Below are 21,900 nucleotides of genomic sequence, written 5' to 3' on the forward strand. Positions count from 1 at the left end.
ATGGTTCTTGCTTCATCTCAATTCCAGTTCTGGGCAACAACAAGGAGAGGAAAAAAACAAAAACAACAACAACAACAACAACAAAAAAACCAGACGTTTAAACAGGAAATTGGCTTGATAGAACTGAATTCAGCTTTTCCATGAATGGAGAAGCAACATGCAGCAAATCTGCTTGCTGCTAATGCTCATTTCATCACTGAAGGGAAAAAAAAAAAAAAAAAAAGACGACAAACACAAACAACACACAAGATCAACCCACACCTCAGATTCGGTCTCTAGAGTAGATCTGCAAGGAGTTGCTGGTTTAATAAAGCTGTTCTTCAATGAAGCATATGAGATGTAGATTGCAGAGTAAAGAAGTTGCTTTCCTAAAAATACAGTGTTTGTTTCTAATACGAACTGACTCTCATATATAAAGCATTTCTAAGACTGACAATAATCAAGGACAAGTGCCAGTTCACCATTCATACAAACTAGCGGAGCTAGAGAAATTGCAAGCACTCTGTGGCTTTACTTTGGCTGATCTAGAACTTAACTGCTATACTAGCGTGCTTTTTTTTCTGTTTGTTTGTTTTAAATACATTTCATTGGAATACAAAGCCATTTTATGGCATACATTGATCATATCTGTTACTAAGATTAACAGAGCATGCACCATCATGAGGACAGTTCGTCAAAATTTGAGCCTCTACAGTAGTGATTCACAAAAAAAAAATAAAAATTTCTAAAAATGGCATCATCACTACAACACAAGAACAGCCACATGAGATGATGCCCCAACTGTAGAAGGTGCAAAGTAATACAGAAGCAGGCTACAGCATCCTTGTCTGAAAAGTTGTCTTTCTAACTTCATGCTCTTAGTAGCTCTCTTATATGCCATAAGGCATATGTCGTAACCTCTTCATTACTTAGTCTGAGACGTAATGTTTTACTCTGATAACATCTCGGTACAGTGAGTTCCCTAGATCAAATGTCTTTGAGAGGTCAGCTCATTCTTGCATCCAGCCACACGAAGACATTTCTTTCTTCTACATATTTTGTGACCCAACCTGATATTTTTACTTAAGCATCACTCTAACTCCACAAACTGTTATTATGCAGGTTCACCACAGAATATTGGTAAAATAAAGTTTCACCTCAGCCTGATCCTTTTTATTAAGGAAAACTTGTTTTTCTTTCTCCATTTGACGTGAAAGAGATATTGTCAGTTTTATAATACAGCATATTTCATATATTTTTATATGTATTCAGGTGTACAACAATTAGACAAAAAAGAGAACTGTAAATTGAAAATTTCAAAGTAGCCAAAGAGAGTTAGGCACCTAATTTTGGAGGTTCCCTTGGAAATACCAGCTGTGTTTTTATGTATCTTCTCATATGCTTTTTTTTTTTTTGTATTAGGAGTAATCAGCCAGTTTAGTGTAAAGTACTTAAGAACGCACACCTAGAAAGGAAAAAAAAAGTCTCTCTTGTACAGAGAAGGAATGAAAAAAGGAGAGGGGAGGGGTGTTATAGAGCAAGTTTTTGAAGGAAGTAACATTTTGTCCATCTTTTAGTGTAGGTTTTAGCACACTTTTAACTGCTACTTGAAAATGCCCCATTTTGTCTGAACAGCAAGCCAAAAAACACCTGAAACCATTAAACTTCCAGATATTACCTAGAATGTCTATTTTAAAGGACACACAGTGCTTAAAATTTAATAGCAACAAAGCATTTTATATTGTCTGAGGAAATCTAGGATGTTCTGAACCTCATGGTTTGTCCACACACTAAGGCAGTATTACAGGATCTATTTTAAAACTGCTATTTTATGAACATACTTTTCTAAAAGATGCAGTCATACCATTTCCACATGTTCTGTTGTATACGGCCTGAATACAAATATCTGATGCACATAAATTATAGTGTCCTGAAGTGCCCTGCATTAGCGAAAGCCTCATCCATCTCCTCATTCCATATAAAACCATTTACTGCTCTGAATGGTCAAGTCAGCATTTCATAATTACAACTCTAAATTAAGGCTTTTGTGTTGTTATTCTCCAGGAAAACTTGCACCTACGTTTTACAATTAGAGAAAAAAATATCAGAACACGTCTTCGCAAAGGTTTATGAATGAATCCATTGTGACAATGACGAAACATGCAGAAAGCCAAAATCTCTTCTATTTCCACATTGCTTTTTTTCCCTTCTACAGAAACAAAAGTTGACCTTAAAATGATTTTCCTTTCTGAAACGGAATGCAGAGAGTGGGCTGTGCTGTAAATGCAGGCTTTTCAGACATTTTTAAAAAGCTATTAGAGAACTGAACAAAAAAGAAACTTAAGTCATTAACTGAAACTTTACACAAGCCCCAATTCTGCAAACACTTACGCAACTGAGTAGCTCCACACACATAAATAATCTGATTAAGTCCAGTGGGGCTGCTCGTATTTTCAAAGCTACTCATACATATTAAGTGTTAGTAGAATCATGTCATAGTAAATTTAACAAAAACTAAAATAAGAGATTTCAGTGTGATACTTCAAGATTTCTTCCAGAAGGTAGTACTAAAACACTTTATCAAATTCTATTCATCTACTCTAAGTAAAAAACACAATATTTAAAGTTATTTAACATTAAAGCTGAAGTTTTCAAAATGATGTGCGAATATTTTCTGAACAGTTAATTGGCTCTGGAGATATTAACTAGGTTACTAATTTAGGCAAACACTTTTCAAGTCTCAGGTATCTCTATAAACCGTCATGTTTAAGCGCTTAACAAGGAGAGCCTGCTTTTCCAAGTGCTTATTACTGCAATTCCCGTTGACTGCAATGGGATTTCTAAGTACTCAGCTCTTCTGAGTAAGGGAATACTTAATACCAGGACACAGGATTGCCAATTTAGACATCTTTAATTAGGTCATCAAGATTTTACAGTTTTTGTCTAAATAAGTAATTTGAGCATTGTTCTAGAGATGGTAAACCAACACACATGAAAAATGAGGAATTGTCACAGTGAAATAAAAAGCACGCTCCCCTTCAAAGAATTGTATGAAAGGCTGCCAACAGAAGACCAGAGCTTTGATCTTCTTTTTAAACAATCACTAACACAGAGGATACAGTGGCAAAAATAATCTTAACGCTCAAAATATATTCAACCAACATGACAAGATGCCTGTGCTTTCCCAACGAGCATTAAGTAGAGGATGACCTCACCTGAGAAGTCCTTTAATCCTTCCAGCATTACTTTGTCTAAGCACATAGCAAAAACCTCTCCATCATACTTCTCCCTGTATCTGTGGATGGCATTCTCTACGACTTGGAAGCAATAAGCTGCAGTTCATTTTTTAAATGTAAAATCAATACTATTAAGTGGGAATGTTTTGTGTTATTTTTTCCCTTTGTATGAATGCTTGTAAACATTATTGAAACATTTCTCTTCTGCTATCTTGCATAATGTCAGTGTTTGCTCTTTCAAGTTTTTCCTTTATTTTTGCTGCATCTCCACTTTTAGAACCTGCTTCCAGACTCATTTGGGAGGCATTTAGTCACAGCAGTGTTGTAAAATCATTTCTTTGGGATGCTCACTCAGTGCTGTGTTAAACAAACACACAACACACCAAATATATAAAAAATCAACACTTTCCAATACTTCTATTGATTTTTCTTCCCCTCAATTTTATGGTATCAGTGAGTTGGCTCCCAAATAAAACTGATGCTGGAAAGCTGTCAGGAAACTATTTATAATTTACAAAGTGCTGAGAATGCTTATGGTTTAATTTACAAATATTACCTGCCACCACTACTTCAGTCCTTTCAACCACTTGTTTACCCATGTAACACACCCATGACTGAAAGACCAATAGAGGACTGATAATCAGCAAACGCAAATTGTCCATCTATAGTATTGATCGGCAGCGTTTTGCATTTGCAATAGTTTGAGTGAGTAACAATCCCTTGGCAGCGCAACCACCACGCTGACAGAACGAGAAACCGGCTGGCGTTCGTGCAACATCATGTCACTAGATACCGTGTCCATCAAAAGCTGACAGTTTGGCAGATCAGGCGCTCTCTGCCATAATGTCATAATGACTTCAGTTCGTTTCTCCACAGCACCCAAAGGCTGCGATTTCATCAGCTATCCAAGTCTCTCCTCTTCAAGAAGAGGACTCTGCGTCTTTTACATTCCTGACAGCTCTACGTATTTCCTTGAAGCTTCCTAGCAGGCATAATGAGAACACCAAGAAACACAAAGCTGTTACCACTTCCCTTGTAATCTGTACAAATAACCACCTGCCGATGGAGGAAAGCAAGGGCAGCTGTGGGCATCTAGGCCTGAACTGAAGAACAAGTGTGTGTCACTCCATGAAGTCAACAAGACACAGTCAGCAAACAAGAGATACTCAGGTGTTTCCTCACAGTTATTCAGATGTTGCAACAGGGGCAACTATCATGTCATTCTACAGTTGAAATGAAATTGCTGTCTGAGTTTTGGCAGAAAAATGTTAAGAGGTCTGGTTTCACTGCACCATTACTTTTTAGCTCCTCTTCCTTTGCCACCTCCCAACTCTCTAAGATTGTCTCTGCTTGCCAAGAAAATTATTTAAAATGTTTTACATGGTCTTGAATAATGTAATTTGAATCTTTTTCTTTAAAACTGAATGAGTGGAACAAGAAAAAAAAAACAACCAAAAACCCCAACTTTTTTTCTGATAGAGAACAGACACTCAGAATTGAGAAATCAAACACGTTTCTGTACGTAATTTCTGTTCTCAACAGGAAACATTGTCTTCTTGTAAAGCATGGCAGCTAAACCTACACTTCTGGTAAAGTGTAGGTAGAAAAACCCAGCCACCTGACAGCGAAGACAGGGGGCGAGGAGGAAGTGTTTCCATCAGAAGACTTCAAAGCTCTCCTCAACTCGAACAAAACCGTCTGAACATATCCAGCAGAGGTGAGCCACCACTTCCACACCATACCCCTGCCTTCTTCTCCTTCCCAGGAGCTATGGCATGAAGGTCCCCATATCACTACTTCCTCTTCTGCCCCACATTGTGATCTGCTGTGACAAACTAAGACACAACACAGTGAGGGACAGTAGCTCTCTTACATGGGATTTGGTTGCCCAAGTAGCCTGACCTGCTGAACTTACAAGGATGGATAAGAAATCCTTATAGTATGAGGCACACAATCTCTAGACACAATGCAAGGACAGCCTGCACCAAAATCTACTAATTTTGAGTCACTTCAAATGCCTTCTAGGTTGCACCACTGCACAGAGTAAGAAAATCCTATACACAGAGTATAAAAATAATAAAAATAAAAAAAAAGCCACACATATTCAATTTATATTAAAAAAAAAAACACCAATTTCTCAGCCACCTAATAGCTTTTAGAAATAAAATAACTATCCTAAAGAAAAGCTTATATAAACTACCTAGCATACACCAATCCAAGTGATTGTTATATAAATACAGAATGATTACATTTTAATCCTGTCTTAAAAGACAGATCTTGCTAATCTGAAGAAGCAGGCAAACTCCTTTTGTTATGCTGTAATACGGCTCCAAATTATTGAATCGGTAAGATAATGAACTGTATGAACTGGCTCATACACACAGATGCCCTGCTACACTACAGGATGCCTCACCGGCCAGTGCCACTGGAGTCCCGGCGTCAGTAACCAGAGGAAGAGTAACAAGCACGGGACAACCCAGTCTGACTGTACTCTGGTAATTGTATCAACTTGGCCTTACCGCACTTGAGCATACTTGCTAATTGCTACATCCCAGCCAAATCCTCTCCTCCTCCCCCTTGCTAAGTTACATAGAACACCTTGTGTGTTAACGAAATCTCTCAGCAGATACGGTCTTCACAGGCACGGATGTCAAAACCACAAAAGAAACAATGTGGATAGATTAGGAAAAACAAAACAAACAAAAACCTCTTAATATTGATTCAGCTATTTCATACAATCTCTTTCCTGAAAGGACGACTAGAACAGGCTGAAGAACCAACCCAGCCCAGGACCTCTGGGAAGGTCATCTGTCCGCCAACAGCCATGGTAAGGCATCATTTCTGTGCCCAAGCGCGTACACCACAGCAGTTAGAAAAAACACGAACAGACAAATAAAAACCACACACTTCTACTTTTGACTGGGCAAGAGGGTGTTTTTTTTATTCTCTGAAGATGACCTTGGTGTTTGAACTTTACTTTCAATCCCAGAACATTTTCTCCTTTTACATAATGAGGAATATTTCCTGTTCATGTGTCTCTAAAGTGATCTAGCGAGTGTATCAGCCTTGCTTATGAGCTTAGCATTTGCACATTCCTACTCAGACCACAGAGCTAAGTAAACCCCCTCATCAATGAAAAAGTAGCAAGGCTTGGGTATAACAAGTGTACTTGACACTGTAGTGAGTACTACTTTGCAAACATTAAACCACCATTTTGGATTAACCAAAACCTTCTATATTAGCAAATACGTTTTCCTTCACCTGGAACCATCTAAAACAAACATGTCATTAAAACAAATAGACTCCCCAGAGGTAGAGCCAACACTGATACATCATTTCCTAATATTTATGCTGTTTTCAGGGAGAAGAGTAGTTGCTCTTATTAAAAAAGTAATTCTCCCTGATTTCTTTGTCTTGGAGTCTTCCAACTAACTGCACACCAGAGAAGAGTCTTATCTGCAGTGACACCTGCAGTGACTCCCTCTAAGAGCATATGCAAGCCAGCACTGTCAAAACATGCATCTTAAAATGACACCAGAGGGAAATTTTTTGGCCAAAAGACATCCGTATAGGGGTTGCAGCACAAGAGCTCAGGGTGTGGAATGGGGTGGCTTGACAGCGGTGTGCTTCCCTGCTCAACCCCTCGTGCTGCCACAATGGGACACGAGGAGCAAGGGGGAAAATCTTACCCAGGTGGTTAGCAGGGAGATCATTTAAATCGTTGCCTGTCTCATTTACTCATGTCAACATTTTAGCTTTCCTGAATCTTTTTTTTCCCCCGCTTTCTCCTCATTGCTTTTAGAAAAACAGACGACAAAACCCACTCCTGCCTGTGACTTGGTTTCCCAACTCCACACCTGTTGCAGGAGCACATTGCCAGCCCACAGGTCCCCAGCCCAGACCTGAGCCCCGACCAGCATCATGTACATAACCATGCCTTTAACTTGGACAGGCATAAACCGCTCCGGCAGCTGCTGTCTTGAAGCTGACAGTGTCTCTGAGGATAATTGCAATGCTATCATTTGGGCTGCCTGAGACTCTTCTGACCGAGCATAAATTACAGCTGACTTGGGGAAGAGCACCAAGCGCCTGAGCGCCCTGGAAAAACACAGCCAGCGGGGAGCTGCAAAAGTTCAGACACTTCATAGATCTGGAAACTACATCTGAGCTTCAACTGCTAAGCGCAGCACTCGGGGCACTATGGACTTGTGGCATTTCCAGGAGGATTCTCAATCCGTAAACCAATGGCTGGGTTATGTTGATACGCAAACATAGCATCTCCATGCAGTAAACAGCCAAACTGTTTTCCCTGAAATGTAAGGTACATTACCTGTGTTTTTATCCTTGTTATGAGCATTTCAAATAAAGGCAGTGTTTCTCCTCTTATAAAAACGGAGCAATTATTTGAGCTCTAAATTTAGGCAACAGTGAATTGTTAATTGCCTCTGAAACTAACCCCCCAATTGTACAGACTGACCAACAGGAGCAACTCTTTGCCATCAGTTCAATAGGTTTCCAAGTGGCCACTAGCATCTGCCTAGATGGATCAGCTTGCCAGATCAAGGACGGGTGTTAAATTACAAGCTTTGTACTCATGGCAAGTATGTTGATTAAAAAAAAAAAAAAAAAGTAGATCCATTTTAATATTGGCAGCACAGCAACCCCACAGAAAAACTCCAAAACATATTTAAATTTTGAGCTTACTCTAATATTAGTTTAAAATATCAAATCAATAACATCCTTTAATGTTTAACCAAATGGCTACATTTGTCCCTGGTTAAACTCTGCCAACACTGGAAATGAACCAGAGATTAATTTGGTTCAATGAATTTGGCTTTTAACCTAGACAATAAAATTTACTTGTATAAAAGCTCAAATCCCAACTGGCAATGTAAGGATGCCTTAGGGTACACTCTGGTTATTGCCAGCACCACATATCCACCTTTATAGCTTTAGAATAAATCTTGTGACCTTTTTTTTCCCCATGTGTGTAAGCATAGTATATGCCTATATTCCAAACAATGAACGTGCAAGGGTTAATAATACGGTCCTTGCTAATGTATAACCTCAGAAGTATAGAGGATTAGCAACAACCTACTTCCGCAAAACCAGAAGGGAGGGGAGGGAGGGGGGATCTTTTGCTCTTTACCAAGATAAGAAGAGCAGAAATACTGAAAAACTGCTGTATTCTTAAGTGACTATTAATTAAGTTGCATTCTTGCCTTTGCCATTAAATGTATCACACACTGCTATTCTGTCAAGAAAGTGTATTTTCTTAAACAACACTTAGCCAGGCATCTTTTGGCATATTTGAGGAAGTAAAAAAAACAGAGCCTCTGTATCAGCCTAAAGATGTCATAACAACAATAACATTGCCTTCATTTTCCCCCTACTTACCAAGCCACGTGCCACTTTTCCCTTAACAATGGACCTGTAGTTTAAACAAAGACATTCACAGGACTCACATGTGCATGTCCCGTACATGCAGAGCACCACCTTAGCCAGACTTGCACCCCCGAAACCTCCACTTCAGTGGTAGTGATGGCAATTCATCACAGAGAATTGAGTCCACCAGGATGAACAGGAGGCAGGGGGACAAAAACGCATCACAATGTGCTGTCACAAAGATGAAGTGTTCTACATGATGCTGCGCTACCAAGGAGGCATTTTTACCTACGGGGCTATAGGTACTATGTTTGCCTGGTTTAAAATAGGTTGCCAGCATCAATAACAGAAGTGAAAACAACAATTTCACATTTTTCAAATCATTACCTGGTACCACCAGCACTTGGTTTTGTCTCCAAAAGAAATGCCACGCTTAGAATGAGTAATAATACCAGTCAGTGGGGCCAGACTGGGAAACCATTGCTAACACTGGTAAACTCTTATTCATGAGAAAGTGTCTCTGAGGTCAGCGAGACTCCTCAGATGAGTAATAAGCGCTCACCGATGTCAGGAAAGATTATTCAGTGAGGGCTTTGAAGATTTTATTTTGTATCAGTGCATGTGTGTGTCTGTGTGCACACACAGGAGCGTATGAGACTACACAAAAGCAATGAATTCATCACCAGCCTACACGGCAGGTTGGGTTACAGAGAAAAGCAGTCAGAAAATGAGACAAACGACCCTGTTCTGTGACCCAGAGGGAGTTGGTGTAGGCCGTACCTACCTGTGCTAGGACTAAACATGACTCAGGGACAACAGGGGTTGAAGTAAAGCACAGAGGCACAGGAGATACTCCATTAGCGTCCCCTCCCTCTGTTAGCTGATTTTCCTTCCATCCTGCTACACTTTCTATGCCACAGCGCATATTTAGCACGCTGAATACCAACCTCTGGTCTCACGTACACTGACGTAAGTTTAAATTAATGTGACTGAAGCCAGGGGAGAAACCCCAGTGAAATTCACAGTGTTAGTCTCCAGGGGCCAAAATGATACAAGTTCCTAAAGCGAAGGAATTTGTATCATTTTCTAACCAGCATACCCAAGAAACTACAAAGCCATTTACATGTCCATGGGATATGGCACCACTTTACTCCCAGCTGCACTGCACTGCTCAGAAAACACATAAATGTGAGCTTTGTACCTGTGCATATTCACTATGCCATACAGCTCTTACTAATAAGCTGCATGACCAAAACCAAAGCGTTGACACCACTGTTTGAAAAAGCAGAGCATCTTTGCACTGAGGAGAAAGTTGCATAAACAATACCTTACCCCATGGGCAAGCACTGCACCCATATAAAGATATCCATATGCTACGTGTCATGCCAAACTTTCTCCTTCGTGGTTGCTCTCATCTTACCTGACTTTTCTGTCATTTTGTTACTATTACCCCACTGATACAAAGTGGGCAAGCTACAGATGAACCACCTTTGTTTTTCCTGGTCCCTAACCCCTGGGACAACCCAGGCGTGCTGGCATTACTCCCATTTCTGGGCACCCGCAGAGTTTTCCTGGAAGCTTTGGGAAGGACTGGATGCGGCCCATGGTCCCTGCACAGACACCAGCCGGGTTTTTGGAGGAGAGGAAAAATGCAGTGTTTCCAGAGCATGAACACACAGGCAGCAGCGTTCGCTACCAGAAAGACTGTTGGCAAATTATTGCCACATATTGTGGATACGCATTCAAATGCCAGCTGGGGATCAAATGCTGAAGTTGGCTTCCCCTTTCTCTAGTAAAATGCACAGTAAATTTAATTCTAATAACTTATTATTGTGAAGAGGGCTATGATAATTAACTGACATTTATTAGCATTTAACTTGACAGCAGATATGCTTTGAAGAATTTTAATGACCCATTAATGGATCCATACAACCACATGTACACAAATAAGATACAATCGAGCCCAGGGACTGATTCTTACTGTGTGTTTGTACACATCCCAGGAACAACAGAAACAGATAATCACTGCTACTGGGTGCCACCATATGACAATAGTTATAATTATAATGCCCTGATAAATCATCATCTTTTGTAAGCCTAAACCACCGAGTTTGTGTCAGATAAAAACAAATGCCTGGCATGTTTCCACACACCTTTACCTGATCATCATGCTGCGGTTTGATTTATAGGATGACTGTTAGCAAGAAGAACTATCAAAACTAGAGAAGCTTGGAAGAAGAAACTGCTGTGTGTCTTCATTTTAACCCCTTTAAAATGCTCAAAACATTAGGTTATTACTCCTTTCTAACAGATCGGAAACATTATACCCAGCACATTCTTTGTAAAAGTAATCAGAGTTGAAGTCATAGCAGTAAAGGCCACGTCTAGAAAATGTGCACTTTCATCAGATTCATGAGTATTCACAAAAAAGACGAGGTATGAACAACAGACTTCAATACATATATATCTTTTTAATGGCTGATTTTGCTGGCACGCATCTTTCACAAACCTAGCTAGTTCCAACAAATTCTCTTCGTTCTCAGGAATTTCTTGGTTTCTTTTCTTTAAGTTTGCTGCCAGTGCTAAATATCGATTAGGCTTGGGTGCCTGTCAGCAGCCCGCCCGCCGCCCTCCCAGCCAACACCCCACGTTCCCAGCATAGCCCCATTCTTCTCGTGGTCCCCTTGCAACACTCGGATCGCTCCTGTCCTCATCCTGAGCACAAACCTGCTCCGCTTCATATTCCTCCCCCAAAAACCTCACATGCTCAGCATGCCACGTCCACCCACTCATCCCAAGTCCCCGCCATGTTTGGGTTCTAAACGTCGGCACCAGATCAAGTTCAGAAGTGCGCAGCAGCCAGGAGACAGGGATCACAGAGCAAAGCAGATCTGGGGGACACAGAGGTAGGAGAAGGACAGACGACGAGCAGCGTAATGGGAACCAAGTCCCAAGTCCCTTAAAGTAGCTGAAGAAAACTCCAGCTACTTCTCGCACAGGCAGGCACACATGCTTGGCCAGCCACCTCCTCTTCTGCTTAAGAACTCCTCTCCTCACCCCCCTACATTTATTTGCACTGTAATTCTTCCCAGGACCCCTGGTGACAGGGCAGGACCACCCAGTGCTAGGCACTGCACAAACACCAGACATCTCCTACACGGCTCTTCACATGCCCTGCCTCCTTCCCATGCGGCTGCGGCATGGTGGAGGCAACCAGGCAGGCCAGTGCCAAGGGAAATAAAGAAGATTTCAGTCAGACCATTTTAAGTCATCCCAGGCAGTGACATCCAGTGAGTCTGGACTGGAGGGGCTCCAGTCGTCACCTTATCCTCTCTGCTTACGAAGAAAAAACATCACCAAGGGGCAGTGATACTTCTACTACCGTAACACAAATAAACCCAGATTCCTGCTATGAAGATTTCCGAGGAAACAAATAATACCGAAACTCATCTACAGAAACCAAGTGTCCCTAGGCATGGGAGAAAGTGGTTCTCTACCATTCCAGTCTTCCTGTACATCCATGGATCCTCCTGAAACACCCTTCCCTCTGCCTCTTCTCCACCCCCCGCTCCCCCCTTATTTCTGTGCAGTCCTGTTGTATACCCCTTTTCCTTCAAGGTTGTGTTCAGCTCCTCACAGCTGGTTTTCTGTTTTCCTTAGGCTCTTAGAGCAGATGCTGGCCGTACCACCTCCGGTTTCTCTACAGAGACCAACACCGATGCCAGTTGTGAAATGGCTGAGAGATCTTTACAAGTCAACCAGCTAATCCTTGCACAGCTCTGCTATCCCAAACACAAGGTATAACCTTGTGGGTAGAATCCCACAAGAAGTAACTTTGTGCATCTATTCCTCAGCAAAGTTCTCTGAGTGGCTGTTAAGACTCCATGAGAAAACTAAGTTACACCAGTTAAAATCCGTCAGACTCCCATGTCATGCAAACAAAGCAGGGGTGACTGTATAAAGAGCATTTTTATTACTCTTCAAAATCACTTCTCATAAAAACTGAAAACTTCAGTTTGGATATTAGAATGACAAAGTGGGATCTCAGCCCTACTGTTCTCTTCTCCAAAACGTATACTCAACAAAGCAGACTGAAATGGTTTTGTAAGAACAACATCAATCTGTTTCACGTCTAGCATCTTCTTTGCTGTCAGACTTGCACTTCTGATCACCATGTCCTTTTTTCTTAAATGTTGAAAAGCGTTTAAGACAGAGTGTGTCCTCCATGGGTAGGACAAAGGGCAGAGACTCTCCTGAGTCATGTTTTCTTCCTTGTGTAGGGGAAATACCAGCCCGGATGGCCATGTTCCCAACCCTACCAGCAGGAATGCTGGAAGGTCCCTACATGCTGCAGAGTAACCTATGCTAGTCTGCACAAGGACCTGGAAGACAGAGGCCTTGAAACAAACTTCAGACAAACTTCTTGACCCTGCCATTGCCCTGGACCCCTCATCCTTGACCATGTTCACCATGCTTTCTCTCCAATCTCCCATCCTCTCTGAGCACAATACTCACACAGACCCAGAAGAGCCATATTAAGAGAATAACCATCTGCCTTTCTCTCCAGGCCAGAAATGCAAGCCTTGGCGAGTCACACCACCAATCTTCTCCAATGCCCGAGACCTAGCTATAAAGTTATGGAAGTCTTCATCTGTCATCTGGCTGCATTTCACTCAGCAAGTATTGAAAAGCCAATAAATTTCACTAGGTTATCTCAAGCTTAACACCAGGACACTGTAGCAAAGGGTGTGGAGGCCACGGAACCTCCCAAGCTAGATAGCATTGATAAGATTAATATCTATAGGACTCCATCACAGCTCTCATTTTTTAGGAAGTCTCTGAGGGAATGCTCTGGTTTGCAATTCTCTGCTTAGCTCAGAGGCGAACATGTGGCCTGCAACATACAGGTGGCAGCTAGAACATTTTGTTACACAGGAAAGCAGTTTGTTTGCAAGTTAGAATAGGACAGAAAAAAAGTCATCAATCTATTGCACACTGCAGCTCCTGTGCCATGAGTGGCCTCCGTGCCATCTCAGAATGGCTGAGGCTGGCAGGGACCTCTGGATGCCATCTGGTCCAGCTCCCTGCTCAAGCAAGACCAGAGCAGGTCACCCAGGACCATGTCCAGGCAGCTTTTGAGTAACTCCAAGGAGGGACTAATCTTATCTTTACCGCTGTTCAAAAAGGGGGAAGGCTAGTGATCACTACAGGGTGTCCACAACTTAACTATCCCACGATCACGCCTCATCCTCCTACATCACATATATTATCATGACTTACAAAGTGCCCTAGGTTCTTCATTGAAGCAGCAAGAAACATAACAACAAACAATTCATTTATTAAATGTACTGGTTTTTCAAGTCTAGCTCTTAGTAGCCTGCAAGGTTCACCGACTGCCTTAGCGTCTTAGCTTTGTTTTTCAGACCCTAAACAAGCCAAGCCACCACTTTACAATACCGAGGCGCCTTGGAAACCCACTTCAGAACACCAAAATCTGGGCAACACACTCCAGAAGACACTTTCAAGCTCCAGACGCTGGACTTTTAAGCATGTGAAACTGAAATGAAACATTAGCAATCCTAGCCTTTTGCACTGCTTACTTTTGTGATCGAAATACATGGCGACCTATAATCCCTAATCAACCTAGAAAATAACCGACTGATAAACCAATCTGCTTGTAACCCCATTAACAGATTCTGGCTTCAGTATCAACAGGGTAATTTGCTAAGACTATTTTTAATCCCAACTGCTAAACCATTAATCCCACAATTTCCACATAGTATTTTCCCCTCTAAATTCACCCAAGGTTACCAAAACTTTTGCAATTCATCAGAAAAGTACATAAAAAAATAACATTTGCAAATGCACACGTACCAGCATTGGAGCACTGAGAGACTCCGATTACCAGCTTTACCCCTTTAAAGCCATTACTTTCTAATTGGAAGGAGTCATTCAGAAGCAAAGCTGTGTGCCTGGCATGTCACTTGACACCTGGTATGTACCACTCACGATAACACGAGCTCTCTAATATGCTTGCTACAAGGAGAAGAAGAGAATTATTTCCTCCTATCATCAATAGCCATTGCTCTTTCTACTAAAATCAGTTCAGATTTAATGGGATGAGGGTTAACAACATAAACTGTAATGTTTTCTCAAACTGGCATTAGAAGATTCTCCAAGTATCATTATTAATGTCAATATAAATTATGCATTGAAGATCACAGCATTCATTACAGAGGTAAAATTCAGCTGGGGGAAAAGTAAGAAAAAGACAAACAGAGCAAGCCTAATTGAAGTATGTATTTATAGATTTCTTGCAGCATTTCTCAGCATTGATGAAAACACTTCTCTAAAATGCTCTTAAAATAAGCTTTCACAGAGTTGTTAAAAACAGTATCAAGAAAGTATTGTGTTAATCAGCTAAAGGTACAGTTATACACAGGATGTTGCAAAGGAGCTGACGTGATAATTTACAAGACTGGTAGTTTATTCAAGGATACGTCAACGTGATAGCACAACAATCTGGAAGACAGACCCTTGGTTTCATGCAAGCAGCTACATACTGGAAGAAAAGCTACATTTAATGTTGGAAGGGTAGTGTTTAATGCTCCTTTCAACTTCTGTAAATTACAATGTTAGACATTTCTAATTGTTATAAATTAGTATTCAAACACCACGTTGAAACTGGAAGAAGCTTTGCAGTTTTTTGGTACTATTATAAACACTTTGCACAAACAAGTGAATAACCCTGTTGAAATATTTTTGTATTCCAAGGTTAAAAGAAACGGCTTTAGGAGACAGATGGTGGGCAACTGGTATCTCACCAAGGAGCACCAATGAGTTTTGAAAGTTCTCACACAACACACCGAGTGCAGCTAACTGCATATCTCAGTGCTCCCCAGTAGAGCCTGAACTCCTGAAGCCCCAGAGATGTCCATACCTATGACTGCACAGAGAAAGAAAGTTTGAAAAGACAACCACTAGGGGCTTGAAATCCAAAGGGAAAATAAATGACCTCATTTCCCTAATTGCACGGTTTAAGTAAGCTGCCTGATTCATGGTTTTATCATACTTGTGGCTGCCGATACTGGTACCAGCACACCAATGTGGATGCCACACAGTCTACTGCAAGGGAAGACAGAGCGCATCTACTAGAATTGGCAAATAAGCAACTTCTGTGAGACTGTACGGGGGGGGGGGGGAGGAAAAAAAAAAAAAAAGTCTTTCCAAGCACATCCTCAGCTATCAAAGGAGCAGCTCTAGTTTCAGCCAGCAGAGTAACACTTTGCCCCGCAATTCTTTACAGCACGTCGTGCCACAGGCTATTGTTCGTAACTCTTCTCGCAAATCATTTCAACATTCAGAGCTCAACTATTTCTTAAGAAGTTATTTCAGGAGGAAAAAAAAATCGCTTACTCATGAACCTGGTATCATTGTAACAATGTAGCAAAATAGCAAAAGACATAGTTACATTGCACAACTTTAAATGCATCATTTATTGTACTAGATATGAGAAAAAGAACAGTCTAAACGCTAAAACAAGTCAGAGCATAAATGCAACTCGTTGCCAGTTCACACAATATGGGTTAAATACTACCACATGGTGACTGAACACACACTGCCCTTTAAAAAAAAAAGGATAATTTCTTTCCCCAACCTATTGTTAATGAATAAACATTATTTTAAAACTAGACTACAGTTATGACTAAAGCACTTGTGAGCACCTCTGTTTCTACCAGTCTATTTCCTGAAAATGAATGCCACTTCACTGATCACCATCTTGTTAAAAAACAATAAAAAATTAAAAAAAAATACGACTGAGGCAGCTTTATCACTGCAACAAACCAACACGAGCGTTTCCGCACAGCGTGAAAATAGCAGCAAGCCAACTCACTGTTCTTCCTTTATTCTACCTGATTGAAAAGAAAAGCATGTGTGTGTTTGGAATACATTAAAACTCACTGACATTTGATCTGATTTTCAGCAAAACACTCCAAACCGGAACTACCCGATGCACAGAGCTCTCATTTTCTCTGCACCCCTCTGTAATGTACTGAAACATACAGTTTTGTTAGACTCCCAACCAAAAAAAAAAAAAAAACACCAAAGCAAACATGTATGAAATAACACGCAGTGTAGATGGAGCGGATGCCGTTGGGTTTGAAAACTGTCTGCCTACCCCGGGTGCTGAGTATTTGTTTTTATCATTTCAGTATAAACTAAACATGTCAGGATGCTAAAAATAGCCACAAATTGTAATTACATGTGCTTTGTAGTTTCTATTTTACTTTGAAAAGAAGATTAAAAGCTAGATCATTTTAGAAACTGTCCTTAAAGATTTGGGGAGCCACAAAATTATCCTGCTTTGCAATTTGGAGTAGACTGCTGGAACACATTTTCTCCAAGACGTAAATATGACAGCCATAGCATGGGAAGGCAAGCTCCCAACGCCGGATGGCGAGACAGTAAGCAAGAAAATGGAGAGGAGCAAACAAAGAAAAAAGTAATTTCTTAGAGATTCTAAGAGTGCCCTGATTACTGATGTAATGCTATAAGCTTTAATTAGGAGCTAAGTGCTGTGTGCTAAATTCATCCCCACACACAGCCCTGTATATTCAGCCCAACTCTACTAAAGTTACCTTGGCTTTACGACGGTTGTGCAACAGCAATGCCTGGCCTATGGCTTCCGCCACTGCCTATAATGAAACGTGGATTTTGTGGAACAAGTGTTAAGCTACACAATGACCTGCTGATACGAATTGAACTCCTTTCCAAAAGCAATCTTTTCAATGAACGATGAGCAAAAGGGAATTTTAATAGTCATCCAAATGTAAGCAACTGTGAATCCCCAGTAAAAGCCTCTGTGCTTCCATACTGTGAGGTTTACAGCAGCTCAGCGCACCGTCTTCATTAACAAACCTGAACGTGTGACTTCATCACCGCAAAAATAGCTGCCTTCCCAGTGCCCCTGCACCACATGGATTCACAACGTTAGCACACGACTCAGGAGCAGTAAACAAACGTATTATCTCACAGCAGCCAAGTGCTACTGCTATAAAATACCTGCTAGAACTTATTAGGCAATAAATAGTTTGGCTGCAACTTAAGAGATACAAGCACTGTCCATCCGTGCACTAATTTAATCTCCGAACATATGCTTAATTCCCTGAGTCTGTTTGCATAAGAAGTGTTGCCGTAATACAGTTTCTGGAATGCAAAGAGAAACTGCTAACATGAAACGTGTAACAGCGTTGATGCGGCTCTACAGATAACCAAGATGTAAACAACATCAAAAAATGAATAATCAACGTTGAGCAATCATTGCATCAAAAAAAACCACCACACAACATAAAGCTCAACAGCTTCAAATAGCAAAGCAGGTTCAGCAGATCAAGAGACAGAACTTTTGCTGACTAACAGTTGGGTAATGAAAGTAAACATTTGCAATGAAGTCATCATCCTAATGAAAGCTATGGCAATGGTAACTACCTGGACCATAACCCACTAGCATGTTTTAACGCAGGCTCCCTACCATAACATTTACTAGAATCGTTTCTGCTGGGAAAGGAAGGGAAGTCTCACTTACTTCTCATGTACAAGTTACAAACAAGAAAGCTGCCATTCGTTATGTACTAACTCCAAAGCACTGTGCGGGTAATGCCCCCCCAGAGTCACTGTGCAGTTACAGTGGGTAACCGAAAATCAGAATTTTGCCTTAAGTGACTGAGTCATAACAGCTTTATCCTAGCACTGAAACGTATAAACATTCGCAGCATGTAAGATGTCTGCTTTCAAAAAAGCAATGTTGCTCCAAGGTTCAAATATTTATGTTGCAGATATCTAATCAAATAAATGTGACTTTTTTTTTTTTGGCTGCTTTCTTGCAATGCTGTGATTAATTATCCAGATGAAGTTTATGGCTACGGAGAAAAAGAATAATAAGAAAAAAAGAACACCAAAGTAAGTTTTAGCTGATTAAGCATCAATATTCTTAAGGATTTCAGGCTCTGCTATTGAAATACAGAAACTGTAATTCCACCCTGAGAAACCCTCATGCAACTCCCAGTAGTCAAAGGGAGTGGCAAGCATGCTCATTAGGGGACAGCACTGCGCCCACAAGCAGCAAGTCAATTTATGGGAAGGTTGTACACGCTCTTACCCAACAGAGGAACACCACATAATCAGGAAAAACAGCAGTCCATTTCCTCAACTTCTCTTTCTGTGCAAAAATCTAGTGCCCATTCAGGCTTAAAAGGTGTGTATCTACAAAGTCATACTTGTGTCTCAAAAATTTAAACCAGCACATTTTACTTGTAAATTCAGCGAGCTCAGACAAGTTACTTCCTGTAAAATGCAATCACTTTGTATTTCAGCTTTCTATTTTGATGACTTTAAGAAACAAGACAGTCAAACCCAGCTTTCCAGTTTGAGTATCCATACGCAGACTTTGTCACCGGTCTCACAAAGGCTTACGCGTTTGCTCTTTCTGCAGACAGTGTGCACTCCCAAAGAAGTCACAGAAGTACTTGGCTAAGCATGAATTTAGGCATTTTCAGAAGCGAGGTCTTTCAAAGTTGTTACTGATTTGACTGGATTTGGACCGCGCTAAATATAGAATCCACCCCTCGCTAGATAGGATCTCAAGGTAAAGCCCACCAGGCAGTATCACAGGTAACAACAGGTAGCTGTTGAAGTCACCTGCACGTAAAGCCCTTAAAAACAAACCCAAATAAGTAGACCACCCAAAGTTTGCAGCAGTTCGTGACTACATCATTCATCCAGCTACGCTGTTCCGGGCTGTCCCCTATGGCATCAGCTACACAAGCACCCACATCAAGGCGCGTTTTAAAGCGTATTTATATTTTCAGTCAGTTGAAGACAACGTCCCTGCTTCCTAAGCAGACGTGTAAAACATCAAGTCTTAAACATCTTTGTGTGCTAAAATGAAGGGTGACTGCACTTATGGGCAGTTGGACAGGCAGAGGTTCAGAGGATGGCACAACCCTTTTCACCTTTCCGATGGGTACTTTTGTGCTGATAATTGGCATTATTAAATCTCGGTGACAGCACGATACTATGACCAACTATAAAAACATATGATGAGCCTGATTTTTAAAGTAAAGACATTAGTCACTGTCACAGGAAAACTTTAATCTCCGAAAGTTAAATGTCACCTCCTCGCTCCATCCCAGCCAGCGACACTGTTGTTGAGGTCACTGGCAAGTAACAATAGGTAGCTTTCATCTTAGTGATGTAAACTGTTTTCTTTTCTGTGATGTGCAGAGAAATAGCTGCACATATTTACGGAGGGACGGCATGCAGCTCTGGATGCATATTGTTTTAGTCGCGGCCAGCAATTGACCTCATGCTGCGCCTAGATAGGAGCCATGTTCACAAACACCACTCCCTTCTTTAAGCATGTTTTGGATAACCTGTTACATCATTCCTTGCTTTAAAACAATGTTATTCCCACTGCTGCTTAATATAATATTTCCTTTTTTTTTTTCCCCCTCCTTTTGTATTATCCCTACATATTCAACTAACAGTTTGGGGGCCTCAGGGGGGTGGTAAATAATGCCCTATTGTTCACGCAGGCCACACAATACTAACTAGGTACCCCTCCCACGTCACTGGGCTTTAAAGGTACTGGAGGCTTGACAATGAGGCCCAGACAAGAATTATCAGCGAGATCTGAGCAGTATTTCACACCAGGCACTGGTAAGGGCGTGCACAGTGCCCGTCACACGAAGCAAACCAGCCCTCCACAAAGTCACTTGGCGACGCGGAGCTCACTCACGATGGCTGTGGAGGTTACTCCTGTGAAACTGAAGGTGTCCCCTTGAACAACCCAACCGTAGGGCTCCTTACGCCACAGGTGCTCCCGCACAACTTCGGCTGCCAGCTTCACAGGGCAGAAAGCTCCCTAAAATCCCAGTGATCATCCCTGGCAGGTCCAGGTGTGCAGGGAGGGGACAGCCAACGTTGGGTTTGTAGAGACAGCGCCAAAGGATGCATTGGTGGAAAACAAAGCGGCAGCACTCACCGCTCTTCCATGCCAGCCACCACACCTCATCGCATAAGTAAAACTCCCCAAACGCTCCCCACCTTGATGAAAACCTTGCTCCAAAAGCTGCTTTTCCACAAAAACACCCAAGACCTCTTGCAATACAGTTATTCCCGACCTGCTGCCCCCCAGCAGCAGCAAGCCTGAGGAGCTTGGGGGGCTGCACGGAGGGAGCACAGCTGTGATCCCCGACCTCACACGCATGCGTGTGCACACACCTGCCTCGGCGCAGCACCCACATCCCCGCACGCACGCACACACCTGCACCTAAAACTCTGCTTTTTTTTGGGGGGGAGGGGGGCAACCAAAGGATGGTTGCCAAGCCGAGCTAATGAAAAACCCTCTCGCTGCTAACTCATTTAGCGCAGCGAGCGTGAAATACAGCCGGTGGCGCAGCGCCAACGCGCGGGGGGGACCCTCGCTGCGGGCCCGGGGGGGGGGGGTCGCAGGGGTACTTCTGCATTCACTTCCCCAAAACAAATAATGTTTTATATATATATATATATATAAAATAAAAAAAACAACAATCCCCCCCCCTTCTCCTCCTCCTCCTCCCGTTTGCAGGGAGCCTGGATGCAAATAACGAGGCCGGGCGGAGGATGCGCCGGGGGCTGAAGGCAGCGCCGCACCTCGCCACGCCCGGACTCACCCCCCCCCCCCAAAATCCTGCCCCCAAATCCCCCCCAGCGGGGCCGGGCGGGGCCGGGGGCGGGCTCGGGGCTCTCAGGAGCCGCCCCGGCGGGGTGGGGACCGCGGGCGGGCGGGGACCGGGCGGTGTCCCCCCCCCCCTTCTCCTTGTCCCCCCCCCCTCCGGGCTGCCTCCGCCCCCGGCCGTGACACCCCCGGCGCCCCTCCCCGCCGAGGGAACTTGGGCTCCCCGGGGGGGGGAGGCAGTCCGGGGAGGGCGGGGAGGAAGAGGAGGAGGAGGAAAGAGTCGAGTCTCTCCCCAAAAAGGGACTTTGACCTTACGCTGCTCCCCCTGTCCCCCCCCCCCTCCCGATTTGCATGTTTTTGTCACAGGTCAGGTTATGGATGCTGCCGACCCGCGTTAATTTATGAACTCATCAGCCTAATTTCATTATTTAATCATGCGGCCGGCAATCGCGTTTCCTTAAGAAAGGCCTGACCTATTTTTGGCTGGAGATAAACGATCATGTTAACAGATGTTAATCTTGTAATCTGTTTTTCCTGTAAGCGCTCCGCATACCCGGGTTTCAGACATTAAAAAATAAAAAA

At 42.4% G+C, this 21,900-nt stretch overlaps 1 protein-coding gene across 8 annotated transcripts in view; it reads right to left on the reverse strand.

The window, feature by feature from the left end:
* ZNF516 (zinc finger protein 516) overlaps positions 1-21,900 on the reverse strand; it is a 168,130-nt gene that overhangs the window by 78,594 nt on the left and 67,636 nt on the right. Inside the window, exon 1 of one of the 8 annotated variants that reach the window (XM_083826716.1) lies at positions 18,760-21,098. The exons of the other annotated variants lie outside the window; for them this stretch is intronic. The gene's annotated coding sequence lies outside the window, so the exon portion shown is untranslated. Of the gene's footprint in view, positions 1-18,759; positions 21,099-21,900 lie in introns of those variants that run through there. 8 annotated transcript variants of the gene reach the window in all.

This window comes from Anser anser (assembly GCF_964211835.1).
Source record: "Anser anser genome assembly, chromosome: 2".
NCBI classification, from domain to species: domain Eukaryota; kingdom Metazoa; phylum Chordata; class Aves; order Anseriformes; family Anatidae; genus Anser; species Anser anser.